We start from the raw sequence: 14,962 nt of genomic DNA, 5'->3' as shown, positions 1-14,962 counted from the left end.
TGCTCCCCAGAGCAGAGCCACATGTTCCCCAAAACATTAGAAACTATTTCTTTTGCGTCTCTTTTTTCTTAATTTTACTTTTTCAAAGGAATATTGATTGAGAACGTAAAATTATTTTTTTAATCTCTCACACTGAAGAAACACCTTCCTTTCTGCACATACTGGTTCCTGGGGCAGAGTAGACATAAATTGAAAGCACAAAGAGAATGAGAACCACTTGTAGGAAACATGTGGGGCTAAAAGATGCCTTTGTGATGCATAACTATCAGAGTTTTTCCCCATTTTGAGAGATCCCTACCCCCAACATTCATTTCTAGCAATGAATGAACTATTCCCTTGCTCAGCTGGGCTAGCCACTTGCAAAATTCACTGTAAATGCCCTGCTATACTGGGTCAAGCAGATTGTTCCTAGGAGTTAGGTGGTTTCTCATGAAACCCAGCAGCTCCAAATACTAGTTCCAGTGGTTGTCGATTTCAGTGACTGAGGGAACTTCTGATAGCTCCCAAGGTCAATTCCCATCTTTTATTCATATGATTAAGGAAAAAGAGACACAAAAGAGGGGAAAAGTAGTCAACTATCCCTGGAAGATTCAATCTGCCAATGCCAATGAGTGTTGGAAAGGTGAGGATAGAGGTGGTACAATATAACAAATAATAATAATAAAGATTTTTAAAGCAGTTTTAGCAAAACCAATTACACATTTATTTGTCTGACAATATAGATGATGTTCTGTATAATTAGTCTCCCCATTTCTGTAAAGAAGAAAAGGAACTACATTTCCCTCATCCCTTCTTTAGGGCCAAGTTTCAGTTATCACGATTATAGAAGTTTCTTTTTTTTCTTTTTGTTTTTGTTTTTATTCTTTTCATTTATATTGTTGTGATTATTGCATATGTTGTTTTCTTGGTATGAAAGATTTTCAACCTTTCTTCTTCTCTTTCCTTCAAAAGGTGCTACAGTGTGCAGGTATAAATAATGTCCTTATAATTGGGGTCTGATGTCTGCCACCAAGCAGCCAAAAGACACTGGACAGTAGGTTATTCAAACTTCTTTGCATATAAAGTGAAACAATTGAACTAAATAAGCTCTATGGCCATTCCAGCTTTGTGACTGTTTAGACCCTTCCCCTTTGTTTGCTGTTATCTCCACTTATTATGGCACCATTCCCAATCTCTGATCCAATGCAGTCTGATTGGAGCCAGACCCATTTTATTACCTCCTTGCTTGTGTTCAGTGCTTTAAATTTTAAACATTCATGTTTATTATTTATTAGATCTTGTCTGACAGTAGAGGCTATATTCCATAGTCATTATGTAGAATGCACTCAGTTTTATGAGGTATGTTGTTCAGTGTGCCTGGATCATATTTTGAGTGAGTATATCAATCAGTGAACATTTATTGAACTCCTACTATGTGTCAGGCACTTTGATAATCACTGAGGATACAAAAAGAGGCAAAAAACACACCCTGCCCTCAAGGATTTTACAATCTAATGGAAGAGACAAGAAGCAAGTAAATACATTTTTTAAAAAAAAGTATTTGTAGGATAAATAAGACATGATTAAGAGAGGGGAAGCACTAAAAACAAGAGGAGTTAAAATGGGATTTTAGTTGGGACTTACAGGAAGCCAAGGAAGTCAGTAGGCAGAGTTGAAAAAGGAGAGAATTCTAGACATGGAAGACAGCTAGAGAAAATTCCCAGTCCGGAGAGAGAAATGGAGTGTCTTCTCTGTGGAACAGGCAGTTTTATCACTGGATAAAAGACTAAACAAAAAACATGAAAAGAAGTAAGATAGAAGAATACTGAGAAAGGTAGGAGACAGCTAGGTTATGAAGGGTTTTGAACGCCAAAAGAAAGTTTTGAATTTGATTCTGATAGGGAGCTATTGGAGTTTACTAAATAGGGATGAGATGATGGAACTTACACTTTAGGAAAATCTTTGGTGGCTAAATAGAGAATGGATTGGAGTACAGAAAGACTTGAGTCAGGCAGACCCACAAATAGGTTATTATAAATAGTATAGGTGTGAGGAGATAGGAGCCTGCACTAGAAGGGAGGCAGTGTCAGGGTTAAGAGGAGATATGTTCTTTGGTACTGGCTAAGAAATAAAGAAATTGATCAGTGGAACAGGTTAGGTTCACAGAACAAAATAGTCAATAACTATAACAATCTAGTATTTGACAAACCTAAGGTTCCAGCTTTTGGGATAAGAATTCATTATTTGACAAAAACTGCTGGGAAAATTGGAAACTAGTGTAGCAGAAACTAGACATAGACCCACACCTAACACCGTATACTAAAATAAGGTCGAAATGGGTTCATGATCTAGACATAAAGAATGATATTATAAACAAATTACAAGAACATAGGATAGTTTACCTCTCAGATTTGTGGAGGAGGAAAGAATTCGTGACCAAAGAACTAGAGACCATTATTGATCACAAAACAGATAATTTTGATTATATTAAGGTAAAAAGTTTTTGTACAAACAAAACTAATGCAGACAAGATTAGAAGGGAAGCAATAAACTGGGAAAACACTTTTACATCCAAAGGCTCTGATAAAGGCCTCATCTCTAAAATATATAGAGAATTGACTCAAATTCATAATAGTTCAAGCCATTCTCCAATTGATAAATGGTCAAAGGATATGAACAAACAATTTTCAAATGAAGAAATTAAAACTATATGTAGTCACATGAAAAGGTGCTCCAAATCATTATTGATCAGAGAAATGCAAATTAAGACAACTCTGAGATACCACTGTACATCTCTGAGATTGGCTAAGATGACAGGAAAAGAAAACAACTAATGTTGGAGGGGAAGTGAGAAAACTGGGACACTAATACATTGTTTGTGGAACTGGGAATGGATCCTGCCATTCTGAAAGCAGTTTGGAACTATGCTCAAAAAGTTATCAAACTGTGCATATCTTTGATCCAGCAGTGTTTCTACTGAGCTTATATCCCAAAGAGATCTTAAAGGGGGAAAAGGGACCTGTATGTACAAAAATGTTTGTGGCAGCTCTTTTTGTAGTGGTAAGAAACTGGAAACTGAGTGGATGCCCATCGATTGGAGAATGGCTGAAGAAGTTATGGTATATGAATGTTATGGAATATTATTGTTCTGCAAGAAATGACCAGCAGGAAGATTTCAGAAAGGCTTGGAGAGACTTACATGAATTGATACTAAGGGAAATGAGCAGAATCAGGAGATCATTATACATGGCAACAAGACTAAATGATGGTCAACTCTGATTGAAATGGCTCTTTAACAATGAGAGGATTCAAACCAGTTCCCCTTGCTCAGTAATGAAGAGAGCCATCTACACCCAGAGAGAGAACCATGGGAACAGAATGTGGAACACAACATAGCATTCTCTCTGTTGTTATTTCCTTGCATTTTGTTTTCTTTCTCAGTTTTTCTTTTTCTTCCTTCTTGATCTGATTTTTTTTGTGCAGCAAGACAACTGTATAAATATGTAAACATATATTGGATTACACATGTATTTCAATATATGTAACATGTATTGGACTACCTGCCAGCTAGGAGAGGGGGTGGGGAGAAGGTGGAAAAAATTTGGAACAAAAGGTTTTGCAAGGGTCAATCTTGAAAAAATTACCCATGCATATGCTTTGTAAATAAATTAATTAAATAAAAAAATTAATTAAAAATAAAAATAAATAAAAATTTAATTTTTTTAAAAAGTAGATATGTTCAAGAAATGTCACAAAGATGTACTCAATGGGCTATGACAAGAGATTGGGTGAAGTGGGAAGTGAGAGATAAGAAGTTGATGATACCTAGATTTTGAACCCAAGAGAAAGGACAGTAATAGGAAAGAGAGAAATTTGGGAAAGTTTAGAAAGAAAGACAATGAGTTCAATTTTAGCTATATCATATTTTTAAAGATGTCTATAGGATATCCAGTTCAAGATGTTTAGAAAGCAACTGGAGATGTGAATTGGGAAATCAGCAAAGAATTTGAGACAGAATAGGTAGACTTGAGAATCATTAAAATAGAGATGATAATTAAATCCATGGAAGCTGATAAGGTCACCAAGTGAAGCAGCATAAGGAAAGAAGAAAAGAAGGTCCAGGACATTTATGTGTTGCAAAATATCTGTGGTTAGAGGTCATAATAGAGCTGATGATCCAGCAAAGGAAACTGAGGAGAGGTCAGATGAGTAAGAAGAAAATCTGGAAAGGGTGGTGTCCCAAAAATGGGAATAGAGGATAGCACTAAGGAAAAGTAAATGTTCAACAACAGTGTTAAAGACTGCAAAAAAGGTCAAGGAGAATTACAATTGAGAAAAAGCCATTAGATTTGGCAACTAAGAGATCACTGGTAACTTTAGAGAAAGCAATTTTGGTGGAATAATGAAATCAGATGTAGGATTGTAGAGATAAAGAAGAGATTAGAGGGGAGAAAATGAAGGCACTTTTATAGAAAACCTTTCAAGGGAGTTTAGCAGCAACGGACAGAAGATAAGTAGGATAAATGGTTAGAGGGATGGAAGGATCAAATGAAGGTTGTTTGTTGTGTTTTGTTTTGTTTTTGTTTTATTTTGTTTTAGGATGGGAGAGACATGGATATATTGCAGACAATAAGGAAGATGCCAATAGAAAAGAAAAAACTAAACATAAATGAGAGTGGAAATGGCAGGGGGCAATCTGTTGGAGGAGATGGGATGGATTGGGATCACTTGAGCAGGGAGAGGGGTTACCCTTGTTAAGGGTACTCAGTACTTCTACTGCTTTTGATTGATGTCTCCATCCAGGAAACTGGAAAAAAAAAATAAAAACTGTTCCTCCAGACAGTAGAGAAGGCTGTCTCCAACTCTCCATTTAAAAGCTGGCTGGCCACAGTGTATTAAGGGAAGATTTTATTAAAAGAAAAATAAACCACTGTGCATTATATATTCTGTAACAAGCAATTTACAGTAAGGCCCAAGTTCCAAAGATCTCACAATGAGAATTTCCCAATATTATTGAGCATCCCCACCTGAAGAGCATCCCCATCCTGGAAGGGCTATTCAGCTGTTTTCCATACTTACAACATGCCCATTCTCTATTATAATATTATAGTCACACTCTCTGTCAATTCTTCCTAGCTGGCATCCTCTTATGACTATGATGTATACTCAGTTCTTGCCTTAGTATTCTAGATACCAATGAGGAAACCCAAATTACAGAGTGTCACTGAAAAATAATCTATGTGGTTTTCCTCAACCCCACCCATACTCCCAGAACTCCTTTTCTAGAACTTGCAGAGTTTTCTTCATCCTGTTATGGACTCTGACCCCATACTTTATAAGAGCACCTTACTGAAATGGCATTTTTTTCTCCAAAAGACCACTCTTGTTCTCCAGAAGTTATCAGAACAGGCAGCTAAGTAGCACAATTGATAACTGCACTGAGACTGGAGTCAGGAAGACCTAAGTTTAAATCTCATCTCAGGTGTACTAGCTGTGTGACCCTGGGCAAGTCATTTAAATTAAATGACTTGTAATCTCTATCTGCCTCAGGTTTCTCAATTGCAAAATAGGGATAATAATAATAATATCTAACTTCCAGAGTTGCTGTGAGGATCAAAGGATAAAACAATTATAAAGCACTTAATACAGTACCTGGAAAATAGTAAATGATATATAGATGCTAATTATTAGTATTATCTTAGGTATTCCTTAGTATACTCTTATTTGATATTGGGGCATATTATATAAATTAAGAAACAAAAAGAAAAGGAGTTTCCAATAGTCACTCTTAGTTACTTTTGAAAAATCACTTATTTATTTATTTCCCTTTTTTTTGCCAAGCTTTTTATAGGGATTTATTTTCATCAATAATAATAATAGCTGACATTTCCATAGCAGTTTGAGGTTTACAAAGCACTTCATATACATTTTCTTGTACCCTATAGTAACCCTATAAGGGACATAGTAATATCCTCCATGCACAAACTCTTTAGTAATTGGAAGACAGTTTAAATGTCTCCCCTCCATCTTCTGTTCTCTAAGAAAAACATCCCCAATTATTTCAACCAATCTTTAAGAAATACAAATTTGAAATCTTTTTGTCATTACCTTGATCACCTCCTTTGAACTCTAGCTTATTAAATGTTCTTCATAAGTTGGAGTTCCTAAAAAGGAACACAATACTCAAGATGGGGTCTGACAAGGTATGAGTACAAGGAGTCTATCAGTTCCTTTTCCCTAAAAGTTGTATCTATACTAATGTAGCCCCAAACTACAGTAGTTTTTTGGCCTACCACATCACTATTGAATCACATTGAATCCATTACTACTTTCAGAGTTTTTTCAAATTCTTGTTTAATCACATTTTCTGTCATCTTGTACTTGTAAACTTGATTCGCTTAACTCAATTTTAAACTTGTACATTTATTGAAAATAAATTAAGCTAATACATTGTTTTGTTATTTTTTTTTGTCCTTCATTCTCAAAGGGGACCATGACATCAGAGAAATGATGCCATGACATGCAAGTGAATTGGATTTAAGTGAGGGAGGGTTGTAAAAGGTCCATTCAACTTTAAATTATAACCAAGATGACATTCCATACAAGTCTATATAGCCATCAGATTTGTGAAAGTGTCAGGGGCTGGGTGTACTTTAGAATTCTAGTGCACTCCTCTTAATCCTAGCTGTCTTTTTAGTATGACTTCAGGGACCCCAGAAGGAACTTCTTTAGACTTCCCCTCCACCGCCATTATCTTTCCCCATTATTCACTAATACATAGAATTATTTTAATCAAAAGACAAAACCTTTAATTTCATAATCAGACATAATACTTCTGGAAGAAGGAAGACAATGACAATTGCATTTTATGATATGAATGAATAATCAGATACTTTCCTGGGAGAAAAGTCTAGTAAGAGGGAAGGACAGGATGCCTTTTTCCTGTCAAAATTTGCTCAAAAAAGGAGTGCCAGGTCTCTAAAATTGGTAAAGTAGATGTTAGATAAGAGGGGAGAAAGATTCAGTAAACTGGAAGCTGGAGGTACTTAAGTCTCACTTTGCCAGCTTTACAATTTTATTGAAGAATCAGAGTGAAGCCTTCACTCTGACTTCATTTAGCATTATGATTTTACTATAATATAAATATTGTATTTACAGAGAAATGATTTGACCCATAGTATATAAAAATTTGTGTAATGACCCAAGTTGTGATGGGATACTATCATGTTATCTGATTCCAATGCCATGTATTTTACCTACAAAAATGAGTTCTTAGCAGTAAGTAGTTAATGATGGAAATTCACTTTGTTAAAAAATAGTAGAAGTTAGAACAGTGAAATTGCAGGTAGGGGGAGGGTGATGAAGTGGGAAGTACCACAGTGACAACTCATATCCAGCCTTGTTCTTAGAGAAGAGATAAGTTGTCTCATCATAATAAAGCAATGTCTATTTTAAGATTTTAATATGCAGTTCTATAATCAGAATCAGAATATCACCTGGGGAAAAGATGGAAAATTAGACTCACCTGCTATGAAACTGGCATTCCCCTAAAGACCTAAAAAAAAAAAAAAAAAAAACCTTTAGGTAGGAGGAGGAGTTGAGTAAAACTTAGCAAATAGGCAGGGCACAGTGGTGTAAAATCAACTGTGGTTGAATATTACCATTAATTTAGACCTGGAAGTATCTTAGAATTCACTACTCCAACCCTTTCATTTTACAGATGAGAAATCTAAGTATTAGAGATCATACTCAGGGCTTTAAAGGTAGTTAAGTGCCAATTCTTTTTAACCTAACTTTTTCCTTTTGAATATATGTACTTCAATAATCATGTTAGGCATTGATCTTATCCTAACAAGACTCAACAATTCCTATGTTTAATTTATTTCTTTATGTTAGAATCTCCATATTTTGTATATAGACAGAGCTATGGTCTATTGATGCCTTTTTCTTGAATTTTATAACTTACTATATGAATTTCTGAGAGATTCTACAGCTATTCTTCTTTAGCTACTCTCTGTCAGCTAGAGCTTGGTCAATATATACAGAAGTTTTTCTCTATCCCTTTTCCTTTTTTGGTTTAAGTTCCTTTAATGGAATTTCGAAGAATAAAGATAGGCAAATAGAGGTAAGGCATAATATAGACAGGCAGGTAGGTAAGTAGATAAATAAAAATATACAAGGAAGGAAGGAAGGAAAAAAGAATACTTTAAGTTCACCATCTCTAACCAGAAAATTGTCATTCCTACATTTTAAATTCTAGTTCAGAATCCAAATCTTAGCCAGTTTTTTTTTGTGTCACTAGAAGATTTTTGCTTCTGATGGGAATTATGATAAAACCAACAGTGTTCCTAAGATTCTTAGTTTCTTATTCACGACTTTGAAATGCTTAGCAATGCCTTGGTACTCCTTAGTAAAACATTGTCAACCATACCACTCACTTCCTTTCCCACATTCCTTCTTTCATTACGTACATGCACATAGCCAGCAACAAAACTACCAGACTTTGAGAGGAGGGAGACAATAACTGGGTGATTAGTAACAGCTTCCTCTAGAAAGTAACAAACAGAGCAAATTACAGAGATAACTAATTTTGACAACCTTGAATATTCTCCATATTATTTGTGAGTGTTAAATTTATCTCCTCACAAATACTTCCCCCAACATATTCATTCAATAAACAAGCATTTATTAAATCCCTCCTATGTATCAGGCATTGTGCTACGCACAAAGTAAAAATCCAGTGCTCATTCTTCATTAAGTCAACCCCAGAGCTTGGGATCTGAACTTTTTAGGATTGAACTTTGAGGTCACAAGTCAGAGGTTAGAACCAGAATCTACAAATGTTTTGAAGTAAAAAGGATTCTAGAGATAATTTAGTCTCTTCCCTTCAAGAGTACCTAATTTGTTTTGGTGAGTATTAGCCCATTGCTGGGCCCCAGCTGACAGAAGTTTGATTATATTAGATAATTGATTAGCTCACCTTTGTCCTGAGAAGTTCCTACTTGTCCAATAACTGATTTAATTAGTTTCTTTTAGGCAAGAAATGCAAGGCTCTCCTGATCATAATAAGCTTAAAAAACACCGGTAATCCACATAGATAGAGAAAATAAAGAGATATTAATTACATTAAAATACTATACAATGGATTCAGGCCTGGTTAGATAGATAGTCAGATTCAAAAAGATGTTAATAGTTCACTATTATGCCAGCTTTATGATGGGATACTTCCAGGATCTGTGGTTGGCCCTGTGCCATTTAATATTTTTATCAATGACTTGGATAAAAGAATAAATGAGAGTAGATTCATCAAATCGGCAAATACACAGATCTTAGTGAGATATCGAATAGTAAATGATAGCATCTCTACCCCCTAGAACAATTCAGTACTGTTTTAAAAAAATTTTAAATATTTTTCGTGTGTGGGCTATACAAAAACAAGAGGCAAGCTAGTTTTGTCCCTTGGATTATAATTCACTGATCGCTGGACATTGAGCAGATTTTAACAAGATGGAATGCATTAGAGTTAAATGTAAAATGTTGCACTTGGGTACAAAAAATCAACTTCACATTTATAAGATGTGAATGCACAGTTATACAACAATTGTTCTAAAACAGATCTGGGGCTTTTAGTGTGTCCTATATAAATCTAATGCAGTCTTGGGCTACATTAAGAGGGGTACGGTTTCCAGGAACAGAGATGGGATAGTCTCACCGTCTCTGTCCTCATTAGACCTCATTGAACTATTTCCCTCTGGACACCACTGTTCAGAAGGGGGACTTGATAATTAACTTATGAAGTTATGAATTAGGGGCAGATGCGCCCAGTTCGTAGGTACTGAGAAAGACCACCGCTGACAGTGGAAAATGGGGTGAAATAACACCTCGATAATTACAGAGGCCCTGGGGACAACAGCAAGTACGGAGACAAGTGGTGAAAGGGAACGGAGAGAATGTGAGAATAGAGGGCGGGCTGGGAAGAGAGGTGGGTAGTGAGTGGGGGGGAGAGAATGGTGCGGGACGGGGAAGCACAAAGTGTCAGTCGTGTGGAGCTGGAATCACGGAGCTGAAAGCCCTCAGCCACGTGGATGTAATTGGGAGTAAAAGAATTCTCCAGCGGAAGAAATCGGAGATCTCACTTCATAAGGTTGGCGGCGGGAACAAGCCCTTCTCTGTGGCGCTCGGGATCGGTCCGTTAACAGCCAAATCATTTCGAAGTTGTCGGTAAATCTTTAAAGGTAACGAAGGTGTCCGTAGCATCCCCAAAGCATCAGCCCCGAGCGGCGATCTGCTGGCGTTTCCTGTGGAGGGTTGGAATCTCTCCGGGATTCCCATACGATGAAAAGTCTAAACGCCTTTTTGTCATTCAGCAGAAAGGATCGGGACGGGATTGGGTTGGTACCAGTCATTTGCCAAGTATGTTCTTTGGGAGGGTTTTAAATAACTCCCAGGTTCTTCGCAAACTAGCTTCCTGCTATTGTCCCTTTGTACTTAACGTGACTTAACGTGTCACTCGGAGGGGAGGTGCTCGAGGGATCAGACCGCGAGTCAGGGCGGCTTGGTTAAATCTAGAAGGGCGGGAGTCACTTATTTATTCAAAAAGGGATTACTGAGGCATCCACCAGGTGGCACTGTAATCCAGCCAGCAGTGGATGTAAGCTTCTTAAAAGCTGCAATATCCCTTTTGGCCACCAGAGGATGCTCAACGCGCACACTCTCAGAATACTTCTCTACCGAAGCTGAGCTGTGTGGTTTTGTCCGCTGGCCAAGCAAACGTTCACGCTGGCAGAGGATTTAGTTTGAGTTAGTGTTATGATGGGGACCATGTCCATAGATGGCGTAGTGGATTAGAGCACCAGGCTGAAGTCAGGAGGACCGGAGTTCAAATCCAGCCTCAGACACTTAACACTTCCTGGCTGTGTGACCCTGGGCAAGTCACTTACCCCAAGTGTCTCAACCAAAAAGAAAAAAAAAAAAGACGTGGTCCTCAAGATACTAAATAAATAACAAATCTATGGCTCTACCCCAACCCATCGACTAAATTTTCCTTTCACTCAGAGGACACCCAAATTTTCCTTCCTTCCCCAGGTACTACCCCTAAAATTCATAAGCTTCCCCAGGTACTACCCCTAAAATTCATAAGACACTGGCAATTAGCTTTCTGCAATCATTTACTTTATTGAAGATTAGCAAACTAGGTAAGAGCTTCTCCATAGAATTATGTTTTACATGATATCTGTATAGATTACATCAAACTGCCCACCATCTCAGAAGAGGGGAACGAAGGAGAAAAATTTGGAATTCAAAATATTATAAAAATGAATGCAAAAATTTCCTTGACATACAGATCTGGACCTTGGGAAGTACAGGGAGAGAGATTAGTGTCTTGGGTCCAGGTTTTATAATAACGAGCCCAATATCTAGACCCCAACACTATCCAGTCCTTGCTTCTACTCCCACTCTAGTCAGTCTTTCCATCACTGGCCTTGATTATCATAGATAAAAGCTTGGGCTCCGTCTGCTGCTATCCATTGCCTGATCTCAGTTCTCCAACTACTAATTCTGGTCACGACAGAAAGAAACACTGCCAGAACCTAGAATCAATGTTTAAACCATGTTGCTGTCCGCTTGTATGGCCAATAGGAGTTCACAGTCTTAATACAGCATGTCTTTATGTTCCTTATGCCCCGAGAATATGACAGCCATTTCGAAGAGGAATGCAGGAGTGTGATCTCCAAAATCAATCCTCACTTACTGCTTGATGAAAAAAGAGCCTCAGCCCTGGCATGGATTCTGTCAATATAAAGTTATTATAAAATAAAATAAAATATAATATAAAACAAAACAAAACAAAATGGACTGCTATAAAAAAAAAGGAAAAAAAAGAAAAAAGAGCCTCAGGCTATCTATAATAGCTTTCTGCTCTCAGGTCCTCCCCCAAACATAGCTAGAGATAAGTTACTTTTAAGGGCAAAAGAAAAGGAAATAGAGAAATACTCCCCAATATTTCTTCAATCGCCTTTCTCTGTGTAAATATGTAGGGGCCCCTCCCCTTCTGGGCTTCTGACAAGACATGTTTCAGATATCCATTATGCAAGTGACACTGAGGACCTTCAGAGTATTCTCTTTGAAAGGTTATACCATCATCTCATCAAGGCTGCTCAACATATTTTTTGACTCTATATAAGAGTCTTAGCTATATATAAAGCTAGCCAATTAATAAAAATACAATTTAATTTTAACAAGTATTTATTAAGCATGTACCATGGATGAAGAGTGGTGCTAAGGGATACAAAGACAAAACAAAAGCCATTCTCAATACTTCTGCACCCTATGGTAGCATCCCTCAGCTTCATTTCTCACATTGCGTTTCATAGAATTATAGATTTAGAGCTGGAAGAGACCTTAACTATTACCTAGTACAACTCCCTTATGTTACAGATGAGGAAACTGAGGTGAAGGGAATAAGTGACTTGCCCAAAGTTATACAGTTAAGTGGGAGAGCTGGAATTTGAACACAGTACTTCTGATCCAAATCCATACAGAGCACCACACTGCTTTGTGGGCCGTGTCCTAAAATAAAATCCATCTTCAAAGGATTAATATTTGTCCATGTTTAAAATATTTTTAAATGTCTTAGCATCTGATCCACAACTAGAAACCCATTTAATATATAGCCTTTTTATCTCTGGGGGCCCCTAATCCAACTGCACCACCTAGCTACCCAACATTTAACATCAATTAGTTTTTGCAAAGGGATATTTACTAAAAAAGATATAGTTAAGAATAAAAGTATAAATACATTCCCATCATGGTCTCTGGGAAGAATAGGTTCAAACTTAAAGCAGTCACTACATTTCCTCCACAGGTTTCATTTCCGAATGGGACGTAGCCAATAGATGAAATTACTCCATGAAACAGAGTCTAAGCTGCCAAATGCAATTTATTGCTGGGTTGGTACCCACAGTTCACTCTTTGGGACTATGCTGGCAAAGAACTCTGGCATGGAGTCCCAACTCTAGAACTTTCAAGATATCACAAAGTCATAACTTTGCCTGTTTCAATTCCTACATTGCTTCACCTAACAGCAGAAAAAGAACAAATACAGAGGCAAAGAAAAGAGGGTTCTATGTTATATCATATACATATATATAATCATTTATTGGCCCTGATTGAAAGATAAGCATCTGGCAATGGAAGATTTCTAAAGACAGTACTATTCCCCCTGTGTCTCTCTTGGTCTCTGCCTTAGACTCTGTCTCTCCGTCTCTCTGTCTCTGTCTCAGTTTCTCTGTTTCTCTGACTTGAATCTCTCTATCTCTGACTCTGTCTGTCTGTCTTTGTGTCTATTTCTGTCTCTGTCTCTGCTTCTCTTTGTCTCTCTCTGTCTCTGTCTTTGTCTCTTTTCTCTATCTCTGTCTCTGTCTGTCTCTGTCTCTGTCTCTCTGTCTCTGTCTATCTCTCTCTGTCTCTCTTTCCTCCCTTGTCTTTGCTTCACTCACCATAAGGAAAGAAATAAATGAACTTGTTTTTATTGGTTTGAATACACATCCAATTTTGGCTCAGAAATCATGCAAAAGTCTGTTTCTCCACCATGTAGTTAGCAGAATAGAAAAAGCCATAGAATATACATTCATGTTCTGGAGTACTGAGCATATTTCCAAATCATCAAGCATTTCTAGAAATAGGCTTAACAACTGTATATATTCCCAGATTTGGTTGGGTCAGAAACCCATTACAAATATTCCCCTACACGTTTTGTTGACTTTAAATCTAAGGCAAAATAAAGAAAATGAAAGCCATGAGAAAGTATAGAAAGGATGCTGAATTTAGAATCAGGACCCTTGGGCTTATATCTCTGCCCATCCAAGTATAAAATCTCTGGGTTTTTATTTCATTATCTGTAAAATGGGTCACCTAACTGATCTTTAAGGTCTGTTCTAGCTCCAAATTTTGCTTTCTTTCAGGCTGCTAAAAAAACAAAACTGGAAGCTATGGATTTCTCTTGCTTCTTAAAATGCAGATGCCAGAATTTCTAATACTTAATAAACCATGGGATTAATGGAATACAGAACCAAATGCTATAGACATAGTTTGCCACTAGATGGTACATGTGTCCCATAGCTACAGAAATATTTTAATCGCTTAAAATGGGAACAATTCTTAACGAAGACAGTAGGAGCATTAAAAACAAATTGTGTATGCTTCAAAGTTTTTTCCTAGGGCTAACCTTGATTGTATACATTTATTATAGATGATATTTTCATAATTTTCCTCATGCTTTACAGAACATTGTTGGAATTATCTGTTTCATCTTTTTAATCTCTACCTCCACTTTAGAATGATATAAAATCTTCCATTTTCCTTGTCTTGATAATATAATAAACTCACAGGTACTTCAGATAGACACATTTTACTGAAGTCCTCCCAACGATAAGCATTCTAGAAGAGTGTGATCACTTTGGTCTGAAAGTCAGGAGATCCAGGTTTTCCATAGGTTCCCATATCTGCAGCAGGAAAGGAACTTGGGGGTCATCTAACTCAACCACTTGATTTCTACAAGGGAAATTGAGGCTCAGAGAAACTAAATTATTTGCCCAGAGTCATACAGATGTGAAAGTCATGGTTCATAGTTTGAAAGAATTCAAAGAGATTCTCTTACAGTCACAAAAGAGTTTATTTCCGCCATAGTTGATGGACTAGTTTATAGGGGAAAATAGAAATTAGAAAGAGTGAACTTTATATACTGAAAATTTGGGGCTTCAATCTATAGGCTAACAGCCTACAAGGTTATTAATTATAAAAGAAAGATAAGGAAAAGAGCTAGAAAAGAGCTTTTCATTCAGATAAGGAGACATGATGTCTTTTAGCAAGATATTATCAATCAAACAGGATTGGGATTTTTGCAGAGGACAAATAAAGGACAACAGACAAGAGGTTTTATTGCTTCACATTCTTTAGCTAGATATTCAGTTTTGAGTAGACC

This window comes from Antechinus flavipes, chromosome 2, assembly GCF_016432865.1.
Source record: "Antechinus flavipes isolate AdamAnt ecotype Samford, QLD, Australia chromosome 2, AdamAnt_v2, whole genome shotgun sequence".
In the NCBI taxonomy this organism is placed as follows: domain Eukaryota; kingdom Metazoa; phylum Chordata; class Mammalia; order Dasyuromorphia; family Dasyuridae; genus Antechinus; species Antechinus flavipes.
Note: the sequence above shows the minus strand (reverse complement) of the source record.